The sequence below is a fragment of the Cupressus sempervirens genome, chromosome 5 (genome assembly GCF_028749045.1).
Source record: "Cupressus sempervirens isolate cs-2001-9-10 chromosome 5, ASM2874904v1, whole genome shotgun sequence".
In the NCBI taxonomy this organism is placed as follows: Eukaryota; Viridiplantae; Streptophyta; class Pinopsida; order Cupressales; family Cupressaceae; genus Cupressus; species Cupressus sempervirens.
Window position 1 is genome coordinate 1,004,482,975 of NC_143122.1, and position 13,882 is coordinate 1,004,496,856.

A 13,882-nucleotide genomic window follows, 5' to 3' on the forward strand; every position below is an offset into this window, starting at 1 on the left:
TGTCATACAGGAACAAACATATCATATATTAATCAATAATTTCAAAAGTCTAATAATGTCATGCATCAAATAAATGTCATACATCAAATATAAAATGTCATATATACATCAAATGTATATTGAATATGTCCACTGACATAAAATCCAATATATATATGTCCGTTGATGCCTATACATGTATGTCTATCAACTATATCTTCTCCTTCCCATGAGGGGAAGGAAACAAATCTCTAGAGGTCTTTTGTCATCGTGTGGAGGGAGATGATGGCGATGATGGGGTCTTCCTCACACACACTCTTGTCCTCTTGTTGAGGCTCTTCTCTAACTTGAGCTGATACAAACAAAGTAGATATGAATCAATAATTATTATACATTGAAATCAAATATATGTACACACAAAATTAATTATTTTCTTACTGCCATCATATAGTCGCTCTGCAAGTCCACCTCGAAGGCTTGTGGATGATCAGGTGTAACAAGACCCTACAAAAATTCAATCAATATAATCACTTATAAATAACATTAGAAATTTCAATACTAACTATTATAAACAAAAACTAAAACCAAGAAAATTCTTTCATACCTCAGTCAATGGTTGTGAACTAGCCATAGCTGTAGCCACTCCATGATCGACGAACTGCCAAAGATGAGGAGTCTCAGATGTCAAGAGTTGCATGTCATACAATACACGTTAAATGTAACATGAAACATGAAACAAATATAATTGAATGAAATAAATTAACATGAAACAAATGTACCTATACGAAGCTCGTATCGCGTCTAGGCTCGGAGTCCATAGTGAATGTTGACGGTCCTGCAGAGAACTGATGCACATGCATAAAAAAAAAAATTCAATCCTTCATATGATTACTTAATAAATATATGTATTAATTATAATGATTAAATCGATACATACCTCTGGACTCATCGACGGGATGAAAAATGGGACCAGGGGATCGCTACTAGGGCCGCCAACACTCTGACCCTGAATTTTGAACAATGTCAATACATGAGCTAATTAACTATTCATTCACTATACATATAAAATGTGATCAAATTAGTTTATTATAATTGTAGTTTACCTGTGTGGCAATGCCAAATGTCTCATTCAAGAACTGATCGGTGACTAGCCCATCATCTATACCATCTCCAACATGACTGCCAAATGTGCATAAGGATCTACATGATGTGCACATGTGACCATCATGCATAGAAGCCTCCTCCTCAATTAATGGACTCGTACAATGAATGAGGGCCTACGTCAAAGCATTAATAGTCCCTAGAGTGTTGGCCTCTACATGTTCCTTCACAACTAAAGGAATAGTCACATGCTCACCCTGTGGCTTGACCACAAGTGCCCTAACTACATTAGGGTCGTGATGTGTGCCTGGCCTCTCAAATGATGACCCCCCACCTCTACCCTAAGATTCTAATATATCAAAATAATTGGGGATCTCCCCAAGGACAAACTCATAATACAATTTCTTTAAGAAATACATTGGGACCTCGTGATTATTGCAGAGAGGGGCATCGAAACCCATCCACCATCTATCCCAAAAATTATTTATAATACCATTGTGTATGCACCAATGGATGGGGAACTATTTAGTTGTCTCTCTAATAGTATTTTGTTCACCAGACTTTCTAAATAATGCACAAATTCTACCTTTTGGTATATATCTTTTTTTTACATCCCTATATGATAATGTGTTTGCATAATATCTTTTTTGTTCATCCCTCTTAATCCACCAAAAATATCTAACTGACCACTAAGAGAAGCTATGTGAGTCATAATGGACTCAAGGGAGGATGTCAGTTGAGTTCTCATTGGATTGGTTTGTCTAAAAGCTTTCAACCTACCAATGAGTGCTTCTAACTCATTTTTGCCTCTTTCTATTTTATCTATTATGTTTGCTTGTGTGCCAGGAGGAGGTCTTCCAATTGGTGCAGGTTGCATAATTTCTTGTTGTGGAGGGTTTTGATTCTCATCTTGTTGAGGGTTTTGGTTTGGATCTTATTGAGGGTTTTAGTTTTGATCTTGTTGGGGATTTGCCAGTTCATTATTTACATTTCCTGATAAGAAATCAATTGTAATCTAAATAAATAAACAAATTTAAAGAAAAATTGAAAAAAACCTACAAAACAATACAAAATATATATATAAAAATGCAAAAAGAAGGTTAGACAACATACGGTGTGATCGTGATCTCGAACTTCAATGACAAGGAGGCATATCGACGAGGCGGGTGGCAAAAATCTTCAATTTGTTGAATTCGCATACGCGCTATGAGGAGAGGAAGTTGGAAAATGAGGAAAAAATGAATGGGCTGTGGGTTTGCAGCCCATTTATAATAATTTGGGGTTTTAAAAAGCATGTACGCGCTATAGCACGTGCACGCTATTGAAAGTTAGAAAAAAAAAAATGGGTGTCATCTTTTTGGCACCACAACTTGGTGCACTTACCCACTTTTTAGTTTAATATTGTTGATAGTGGTAGTGTTAGTGGTGGTTACTATGACCATGATTCTTGGTATTGTTTATACTATCTCAATGTTGGTTGGTGTATTTTTTATATTTGGTTAGTGTGTGGTTATTATGCTATAATTGTTAGTCTATTGTTAGACACCTATTGGGTTGGTATTTAAGAGGGGTTGCAACCTATGTTTTTTACTTTAAAAATTAAAAACAAACTCCTCATTATTTCGTAATTTGTTTTAATATTTCGTAGCTTAAAAAATGATTTATCTTGGCATATCTTACTTATATTTTCAAAACATATATAAATAATAATTTTAATTTATTTAATATTTATATAATTAATTTTAGGTATTTTAATTTTTAGCAATATTGGATTATTAATGTTATTAAGAATTTTGTATTTTTTTTTTGTAATTTTTTCTTAGTTATTCTCCGATTATGGAAATAAATTTATTTAAGTTAATGATTAATTTATAAGTGTAGATTTATAGTGGAATAAATCAAATAAAATACAACTTGATAGAGTTGTTGAATAAATCAAATAAAATACAACTTGATAGAGTTGTTGGAATAAATCAAATAAAATACAACTTGATTGAGAATTTTGTATTTTTTTTTGTAATTTTTTCTTAGTTATTCTCCAATTATGAAAATAAATTTATTTAAGTTAATGATTAATTTGTAAGTGTAGATTTATAGTGGAATAAATGAAATAGAATACAACTTGATAGAGTTGTTGGATTAAAAATCAAAGCTAACTTTAACTCACTTGTGCACAATTATCAACACAAAAAGTAATTACGAGGGTGTCAAGTTGTACAATGGGCCTTTCCATGACTATTTAAGAATACCTACATGGTCATGTTGTTGTATGAGAAACTAAAGAAAAGAAAGTATAGGTATAGGGAAAACAATGACAATGTAATTAAAGATTCGTAAAAGGTGATTTAAAAATGCAAACAAGCAAGAGAAATGGTAAAGAAGATACAATAAGTACATTGTAAGGAAGGTCAACCAACAAATGCTTTGTATTTTATTATCTTTCTAATGTAAACAATATGTTTTAGTCTTGTTTAAATCCCTATAAATAGATGCATGGTGGAGTTGAAGCTATCACTTCTCCATTGATATCTTTGTTGTAGAAGAAGCATAATTTGCTAAACATTACACTAAAATATGATTGCTAGTTTTTTAAAATTATTAACAATTTAAAAAATATATTATTAAAAAGTTGAAGAAAAATGAATTATTTGTATGAAATTTTGGACCAAATTAAATTATCTTCAAACATAAATTACAACTTAATAAAAAAAATAGGAAGAAAAGTCACTCCTCATCAAGAGAAACTAGAGCTAAAGCAATAAAACATAAACATCATAAAACAAATTAGACGTCACCCAACAAATGAACACCCTCAAACAACCAATGTCCCAACATAAAGAAGTGGAAGATCTTGTTCATCTTCCTTTTTCCATCTTAGCTTAGTATCTGATTTGGGATCTGAAAATTGTCCATCCATCTCTCTTCACACCATGGTACAATAGCCAAGGTAATTGGGAAAATAAGGGCAGCCATTAATATCTCCCCTTGAAATTCATTTTAAACAAGGGGCACAAGCACCAAAGTTCCTGCCTTTGTGATGTTTGAAAATTAATTAGCTAAAGGTGAACAAGTAGGGAACAATGTATAAATGGAGCTTTAAAATATATCAAGGGTGTCATGAGTTGTAGAGAGTCAAGAGACACATTACTTGTGAATATGTTAGCATTTAGTAATCATTGATGCAACATACATATTTTGAAAATGCAAATGTGAGAAAATATTTGCAATAGATAAATAATAGATAAATGCAAAACAATTTGTTGCTACTATTGTGAAGGAATATGCACACAGAAGTCCTGAAACATGTATGAGATGGGTGAAGAGAAATAGATAGAAATTTTTTGAGCCTATAACATGGAGATAGAATCGACTTCGTTCCAATTAAGATGAGTGTGTACAATCTGCTGAAGTATCCCTAGACCAAAATAAGGGAGATATATGAGTTAAATTGCAAGCAAGAAGTTATAAAATCAAAGTGTTTGTCTATAGATATGAACCAAAGCTTAGTTTTGTGATAAATTAAGACGTGGAGTAAAAAGAAAACAAGCATACTGTTGATGTCAGTTTTATACCACTATATAACATATAGCAATTGAATACTTGATATAGAATACCAAACACTCAACCCTCTCCTGAGAAGTAAATACTCATGAAGAACATGAGAAAAACTCCAAGGTTCCTTACACCTGTGGATACTAACTCAGTTATATTATTGTGATTTGTTGGTTAATCACGTAGGCGGGCTTAGGTTGTTCTTTCAAGGATGTCGAACTTTTGTTGTGATGGTGATGATATCTAGCTCTACAATGTATATTAACGCCAAATAATGTTGATGGCATCAACTGCAACACCCAAAGTTCATGTAACTTTGAAGCAGGTGTAGAAAACTTTGACACGTAGGGTCGTCATTTTCTTAAAATTATTAAACATTAAAATATAGTTTACTCAGGCATAATACAAGTAACTTACAATTCATAACTACATTTTGTAGAAGCTCTATTCAACAATTCTTGACATGGGTATGTGGAAAGAAATAGTTTTAAAATTAATTTCTACACCTTTACTTATCGTTCTATAATTCCATAGTCATAGTGCCCTCTTGAGTCAACTGTTCAGTTGCAATAAGTAGTCATGGATATTGATAAGTTGAGTTGTATATGTATTTCTATTTAGAATTTTATTTTATTTAAGATTTTCAAAGATGCTTAGATTGGCAATGGCAAGTTTTCATTGTAAAATTATAGCAAACTATCTCTGCAAATATAAAAGCCAAACATTCTAACAAAACCTAGTGCTATATGCAGAATGAAAACAATTTGAGAGGCACAGGTATCTCAAGGATGGTGATCATGTGCAAAAGGGAGTTGGCTTAAAAAATGTAAATTACAGGCTAATTTACAAATATTTTGAGAAAGCGTGGTGGATTATGAGCCTATTTAAGATTTTTATTCAGATTGAGGGCCTATTTAAGATTTTTCCAAATAGTGTGGCGTATTGAGGGCCTCTTTGCAAATATTTTCATAAAGTGAGATAAGATTACACGCCTATTTAGCAATATTTTTAGAAAGTGTGACAAATTACCAACGTATTTACAAATATTTTCAGAAAGCGTGGATGATTTCGAGCCTACTCACAAATATTTTTAGAGAGCATGGCAGTCTATTTTTCACATTTTTCAGAATAATGCTGAATGCTGGCTGCTGGCAGAGATATGTAGAAGAAGATTTTAATTGTTCTCAGGTGAGATGCATGACACGTAAAAGCGATTCCATTGGAAATTTGGAAAATTTAAACTTCCCTCTAATTGGAGAAACTGTCTGTGGGCCTCTAGGGTTTGGTTGTCCTGTGATCCTCGGATTTGAACCATAGTGGTCCATTCTGAAATTAGGATTTTCATTTAAACGATGAAGATCATATTTTTGCATTTGAGTGAAAGAAATTTTGCAGTAGCTAGCAAAACAGCCACGCATGGATCTCCAACATTCAGAATGATAATAATCACATACATAATTCTATTGTGGATCCACATGAAAAAGAAACCCTAGATTTAGAAAATGGAAAAGATCCAAATCTTACCTGCTACAGTTACCCAATGTATTGCATAATGAGAAATAGGAATCAAATTTCAATAGTTTTTGACTTGAAAGATTGATATTTCACTTCTGGAGCCGGAGAGGATTTCGATGGAAGAGCTTTTGTAGGCACTTCTACTGGTACTACAATAGGGGCCTTTGCAAGGGAGACTTTGGATAAAGCATATTTTTTGAACCTTGAAGGAAAATCTGAAATACCCATATCATTTTTTAGCAGAAATATGACCATAGCATCCAAAAGAAGTTAGAGGTTTTTTTAAAAATTTATATATATGAAACCTTGTAAACTAATCACAAACCTTACGAAATGGGTTTGCAACAAATGGTTTCAAAAGCTTAAATAGAACAACTACAAAGTGATTGAAAACCTTAGAAAGTTCAAATGGGTCTAGTCTAAAGCGATTGAAAAACTTGGAAAAGAAAATTACATTCTACATTCTGTCAATAAAATCCAGAGAAGAAAAAGATCCACTAAGAATTTTGACTCCAAACACAATTCTTGTGTCTATAAATTTTGCTTGTGATTCTGGTCTAAACAAATTCTTAAATTTTCACAGAACATTACACAGTAAAGAAAATTGGGCTAGAAACACCTACATGAAAGTTTTATAGATGGCGTGTTCACGAATTTTGATTTCTGCTAATGTCGATGGACTATCAAATTTGTAGCTCTTCCAATTTCTGCTGCAGCAAAACCTGACTTATGTTATTTGTGCCAAATTCTCCCCGTTTATTTTGCAATTGTGATGATGATGCTTAGAAATAAGGACATCCGGATCATTAATAATATTAAATAGTATTAATATTACTATTAAATACTACAGTATGACACTCACGCTGGAAAAATGATTAATTTTTGTACATAAATAGATTTATCTCATTGCATTTTTCAACTTTTCATATACATTTTATTTTATAGAAGTTTGGTAAGTCTATACTTTTTGGCAATTATATTTAATTTAAGTGCTATGTCAAACTAATATGGAATCTAATGATTCCATTAGTATCCTTTAATAATTATCTCCTCTTGAAATTCACATTTTAATTACTTTTAATAATGGAGGCTTATTTTTATTTTAAGAGAAGCTTTGGTCAGAATAGTTTTCTAGAATTTATGATTGCGGTGAACACCATTCAACTGCAGTAGCTGGGAGTGAAGAAAACGACTGGTTCTAAACAATGACCTATTCGTTTTTAGTGAAGAAAACGACTTGTTCTAACAAGTTCTAACAATGACCTCTTCTTTTTCAAATTCGATTGAACTTTTTCGGAAGGTTCAATTTTGTTTGAAATAGTAAAACCGAAACACGATGTTTAAGTCTTTGAAGTAGATTTGGTCCGTTGTCTTGTTAGCTATTTCCTCGTTAACCCGATTATGGCCAGCACAGGCGCGCTTCCAAGCTTCTTCATTCTCACTCTCTTTACGTTGCCCTGAGTTGATTTCTTCAACTGTCCCGAAACATTCTTGGGGTCTGCTTATAAATTCCCCCGTCATGTTTCATCCACACATCAATAAGTCAGAATATATTTCCTCTTCCGTACCCATCTTATTATGGCCTCCACAGCGCTTCCGAGCTTCTTCATTCCCATTCTCTTTGCCATGTCTGCATTAATAATATTGTGCTCGGGCATGGCGGCAAGAGAAGATGCAATTAGGAATCCCTATATTGTCCACACCATCAAGTCCATGAAACCCAACCATTTCAACTTACACCAACACTGGTACGCCTCAATGCTCGCCCACGTCTCGGGATCGAATCCCACTGCAAACCCAACTGAGTTGTTGTACACATACGACACTCTGCTGCACGGCTTTGCTGCGAAGCTGACCAAATCAGAGGCAGAAGCCATGGGAGCAATGGAGGGCTGCTTGGCCGTAATCCCTTCCTCCCTCAACAAAATCGACACCACTCACACTCCGCAGTTCCTGGGCCTCTCATCTTCCCCTGGACTCTGGTCTCAATACTCCACCTTTGGCCAAGACATCATCATTGGCGTGATCGACACGGGAATATGGCCTGAGAGCAGGAGTTTCAGCGACGAAGGCCTCGGACCGGTTCCCTCCAGATGGAATGGCACGTGCGAAAGCGGGAGGGGTTTCAATTCATCCCACTGCAACAGAAAAATCATCGGTGCTCGCTACTTCCTCAAAGGCTACGAAGCGCAGAATTCGAGGCCCATTAACGAGACATTGGAATACAAATCTCCTCGAGACAACGATGGGCATGGCACCCACACTGCTTCCACCGTGGCTGGCGCCGCAGTTTTGGGGATCAACTACGTGGGCTTCGCCAACGGGACGGCCAGAGGGATGGCCCCTCGTGCGAGGCTGGCAATCTACAAGGCCTGCTGGGAAGACGGCTGCTACGTTGCCGACACAGTCGCTGCCATGGAACAGGCCATTGCTGACGGCGTCGACATCATCTCTATCTCAATCGGGTCCCGAGATGTGCCCTTTTATGATGACAACAGAGCCATTGCGGCATTCGGGGCCATTCAAAAGGGTGTCTTTGTTTCTGGCTCGGCGGGCAACAGCGGGCCTTCCTTGTCTACTCTTGGCAACGTGGCGCCGTGGATGACTACAGTGGGCGCGAGCAGCATCGACAGAGACTTCCCTGCCTCCGTTGTCCTCGCCAATGGTGAGATCTACACAGGCACGTCCACGTACAAAGGAGTTAGATTGCAAGGACCTCTGCCGTTGATCTACGTGTCCACCAACGCCAGCACTAGCCGTTGCCTCCCTGGAAGCCTTGATCCGAGTCTAGTAAAAGGCAAAATTGTGGTATGCGATCGGATTACTTCCTATGAAGAGGTCGCGAGAGCAGGGGGTGTGGGAATCATCGGCGCCAACAATTTGCTGTCCGGATCACAACAGCGTATCACCAATACGAACACTCTGCCGGCCATCAGCGTGAGTTTTACAAGTGGGGAGAGAATCAAAGCTTACATCAACGGCACCACGGGGGGCAACGCAACGGCTACGATGAACCTCACGGAGTCAACCGTTGTGGGAAAGGAAACAGTTGCTCCCATCGTGGCCTCCTTTTCTTCAAGGGGGCCGAGTAAAGGGTATCCCTCTGTTCTGAAGCCGGACATAATCGCACCGGGTGTGAACATATTGGCAGCATATGTGGGAGAGCTGGACTACGACATTCTCTCGGGGACTTCCATGTCGTGTCCCCACGTCAGCGGCATTGCAGCGCTGGTTAAAGCCATACATCCTACGTGGAGCCCTTCCGCCATCAAGTCCGCGCTCATGACGTCAGCTTATGTGATCGACAATGCAGAGCAGCCCATCAGGGATTCGAATACGATGGAAGAGGCTAGCCCCTTTGTCTTGGGCGCTGGTCACGTGGATCCCAATGCTGCTGTAGACCCGGGGCTTGTCTACGACATGGTGCCTCAAGATTACGTCGCATTCCTCTGCTCTCTCAACTACACCGGACAACAGATTGCTCTTCTCACAAAGGAGTCAGTTTCTTGTCCGAATTCCACTTTGGAAGCAGGGGATCTGAACTACCCATCGTTTTCTGTTGTGTTTCAGCCGGGCAACAGTTCGAGTAAGGTGAATAGAAGAACGGTGACAAATGTAGCGGGTCATGATGTGGTGTATAGAGTGAGTGTGAAGAGCCCTCCAGGCGTAAACATCACCGTGGAGCCCCAGACGTTAGCGTTCAAAAAGCTCAATGATAAAGCGAGCTACAGTGTGAGATTTGAAAGCAATCTAAGGAGCCCATCTACACCTGAGGGAGAGCGGTATGAATTTGGAGAGATCCGTTGGAGTCGTGTTGAGGGAGGAACACAGGTGGTTCGTAGTCCGGTTGCATTCACCTGGCAGGGTTCAATTTAATCGAGCCTAGCCTAGCTCTGATTTTTTTATTTTTTTATTAGTTGTCGTTGGCAAAGACATATTGAGTTGTTGTAGAGCACACAAAATGAGTGGCATCATTGTGCTTCATTCTTTTCCACAACTGATATTATTCAAACTCAATTCGTTTTCTTCGATTGATCCTTAAAGTTTATAAGGAATGACATTAATTTTCATCTATTTTACTTACAAGAGATTGAATGTAAATGAATAAGGTAAGATCAATCCACAAAATTTAATGTTATATATGACATGGTATTCGAGACATACTACCTTTCTCCGCTCTTTCAATTATGTAAAATATAAAACTGTTTTTTGTACAAAGAAGTTAGTTTCACATCTCATCTCCAATTCGGTACACATATATTCAAGTACAATAGCTCTTGGACTCTCAACTATGAAAAATATATAATTGTCCTTCCTACAAAGGAGTTACCTCCCATCCCAACTCCAATTTGGTACACAAATATTCAAGTACAAATAGCTCTTGGACTCTCAACTATGCAAAATAAAAAATTAGGTGCCTTCGCAGTTACTTTCCTATCCCAATTCCAATTTGGTACACAGATAGCTCTTGGACTCTCAACTATGAAAACTATAAAATCGTCCTTCCTACAAAAGAGTTACTTTCCTCTCCCAACTCCAATTTTGTACACAAATATTCAAGTACAGATACCTCTTGGACTCTCAACTATGCAAAATAGAAAATTGCCCTTCCTACAAAGGAGTTAGTTTCATGTCCCAATTCCAATTTGGTAAATAACTATTCAAGTACAAATAGCTCTTGGACTCTCAACTATGAAAAATATAAAATTGCCCTTCCTACAAAGGAGTTACTTTCTTGTCCCAACTCCAATTTGGTACACAAATATTCAAGTACATATACCTCTTGGACTCTTCCAAAGAGAGTTACATATTGTACAAAGTAGAGTTGTAAATATAAAATCTTCATAGTGAATGTTTCATCATGTATCAAATACCAATTGAACATATGATTATGTATAATATGTATTGTTAAATAGTTCTTATAATATATTTCAAAAAGATCCCTACTCATATGGTATTTTATATATTTATATATATATGTATGTATGTATGTATGTATGTATGAAGGTAGGTATAGATATATACATATATTTAGATTTTCTTTCGAAAAATATATAATTCATATTTGGTGTTACTAGCCTATTGAATTAAAAATGTGTTCACAATTATGAAAGTAAATAAGGATGAAATGACACTTCAAATATTTCTAGTGCATGTCTTGGTATTTCAATGGATCATCAATTTGAGAGCCAATAGACACTAAAGATGATCAATTGAATATCAAATACTAGTTTTAAAAGAGATTTATTATTATGTCAAATATGGCGATCACTAGTCAACACATAACTCTTAAAATTAATAACTTTGAGTCTCATATTGAAGTCATACTCGACTGAGAAATGATTTGTAATTGCACATTGAAAAAGTTGACAAAGCTATTGTTGATGTTCAAACACAATACAAAACCATGCATTTATAATGTTGTAATTTTTCTAGAATTGGAAAATATTATATCGGCCAACCAAATCATCGTAAAAACTTGAAGATCATTTTGAAACTAGAGATGTGTAATATATTTTTTATAAAGAGAACTTGTAAAGTGTTTGATAGTAAGGGAAAACTTGTATTTAGTTGAGTACAAACTTTCTAAACCCTTAACTTAAAGCTTTATTTCAATATATAATTTATAACATGAAATCTTGAACATGTTCACCACAAGCCACTAAGGAAATGTTCAAAACAATATAATATATATGTTATTCCACCTTTCACTATAGAAAAGTATTTGTTTAAATCCTATTATTAATAATCATAAAATATTATTATAAGGAAGAAACATATAAAAATAATAATCATAGAATATCTTGCAGATATTCCAAGAAGTTGGATTTGGTTTACTTTGATATATTTGAGACCGTTATTAATAATTCCCACAAATAAAATCTTGACTACTTGTATCATTCAATGAATTCATTAAAAAATTATAGGTTTTCTCTCTAAAGCATAAAAAACAAGTTTGAAGCATTTGATATTTTCAAATATTTCGTACAACATGTCAAGAATAAATTTAATTAAATAAATACATAAAATGTTGGGACTAGATAATGAGAGCACACTTCAAATAATCTTCTCAATTTCTTGTAAACAAAATGGAACTAAGTGATGTTCTCATCAAATTTCATACAAAAATAGAGGAAATAAAAAATTTTGAAAATTAAAGAATAAGTTATAAATCAATGCTCAAGGTTTAGAATCTTGGTGACAAAATGTGGATAAAACAACTTAATATATAGAAAATTTATTCAATCAATCGTCGTTTGAAGTTAAAATATTTGAGATACACTCTTTAAAAGAGGTATGATTAGGAAACAGACCTTTAATTAGATTCTATAAGGGGATGTTTATTGATACATTCTAAAAGAGAAGAGAAGAAAATTTAATTAATAGGTTATAAAGTATATTTTGTAGCAACACAAAAATCTCAACTATTCTAGTCAATATGGGAGGATCCGGCCCTTTAGCCAATGAACCTAGAATGGGTTTTTGGATAGCATGATGGGAACCAAGTTTGAAGTTAGGATAATTGTAGGCAAAGACCCAATGGTTAGTAAGTGTATCAGAGATTGGGAAAGGTGAATCCTCTCCAAGGAAAGGATGCTTGAACAATATGGAAATATTACATCAATTTAAGGATAGGAAAGGATTTACTATTTTTTAAAAATAGAAGAAATTTTGGCACCCCAAAAATACCATGTTGATGATGTCAAATTCTAGTCTGATAAGTTCTGGCTATGATCACTCATTGGTTTCCATTATATCGATGGACAAAAAAGAATGGACTAAAGCCATTAGCTATAGGAAGGATCATGATTTTTTTAATGAAGTGAGGATATTTGGCCAATTTATTCTAAGATTAAGGACTAGAGCTAAAAAAACCCTAGGCCATGGTTGTGAACTTAAAAACTAGTCTCTAATGGTTTCTTTTCAATAATATACTCAACCCAGTTGATAAAGAATGGGTTTTGAATGTTGACCATTTATTTACAAAAGGCAAAGATATCTTGGTTGTCGATTGGTGTCCTAGCTTTAATCCTCTAAAAATCAAGGTGGATGAGATCCCATTCTGGCTCAAATTGTATGCTATTCCTTATGAATACTTAACCCTACAACCATGAAGGTCATTGGAAATAAAGTGGAAACATATGTCAAGCATGAAGAAATGGTGGACAATAAGCAACTTACGGTCTATGTTAGGAGGCTAGTGAAGTGTCAAGAGGCACACCACCTTCCTAATGTTATATAAATTAGGTATGGGGAAGGTATATTACAATAGAAGGTAATAGTGGATCATCTCAAACCTACATATCCTAATATGTTCATTGAAGGGGAAAGTAGTGTTAGAGAAAAAGGTTAATTTCATTTCATTTATTAGATTACCTTTTCTCCATTTCACCTTTATGCACCTTTTGCATTCTCATTTAATAATTAATTAGTAATTATTAAATAGCATTTACCTTTTAGGTTATCCTTTTCGGGTTTCAATCTCCTTTTATAAGGATAGATCATTTGTAATTATCTTATGTCTTTTTCATTTTTTGAGAATACAATTTGCATATTTTTAGAGCAAAAATCTTGCCTCCTCTTGTCTTTTTCCTCTTTGTGACAGGTTTTTATATGCAGGAATTCTTCGGGTTTTGGGGATTTGTATTGCGTATTGCCCAAATCCTTTCATGGTATCAAAGATATATCTATTGTAGCTTGTTCAGTATTTCGAGAAAAAGGAGAACAAGGGTTT

The 13,882-nt window shown here is 35.3% G+C and overlaps 1 long non-coding RNA gene and 1 pseudogene across 3 annotated transcripts; one reads left to right on the plus strand and one right to left on the minus strand.

Annotated features, from left to right (window-relative positions):
* On the minus strand, positions 1 to 6,916 carry LOC149559314 (uncharacterized). 3 transcript variants are annotated; one of them, XR_016365141.1, is made up of 7 exons: positions 6,771 to 6,916; positions 6,157 to 6,362; positions 917 to 985; positions 759 to 824; positions 584 to 637; positions 418 to 483; positions 1 to 331 (listed from the first exon to the last, which is right to left on the minus strand). It is a non-coding gene; the product is annotated as an uncharacterized LOC149559314 (long non-coding RNA). The 3 variants fall into 3 exon arrangements; XR_016365140.1 differs by lacking the exon at positions 6,157 to 6,362; XR_016365139.1 differs by lacking the exons at positions 6,157 to 6,362; positions 6,771 to 6,916 and adding an exon at positions 1,083 to 2,893.
* An 800-nt stretch (positions 6,917 to 7,716) lies between these two features.
* LOC149559315 (subtilisin-like protease SBT1.7 pseudogene) lies at positions 7,717 to 10,178 on the plus strand (annotated as a pseudogene).
* Positions 10,179 to 13,882: the final 3,704 nt, after the last annotated feature.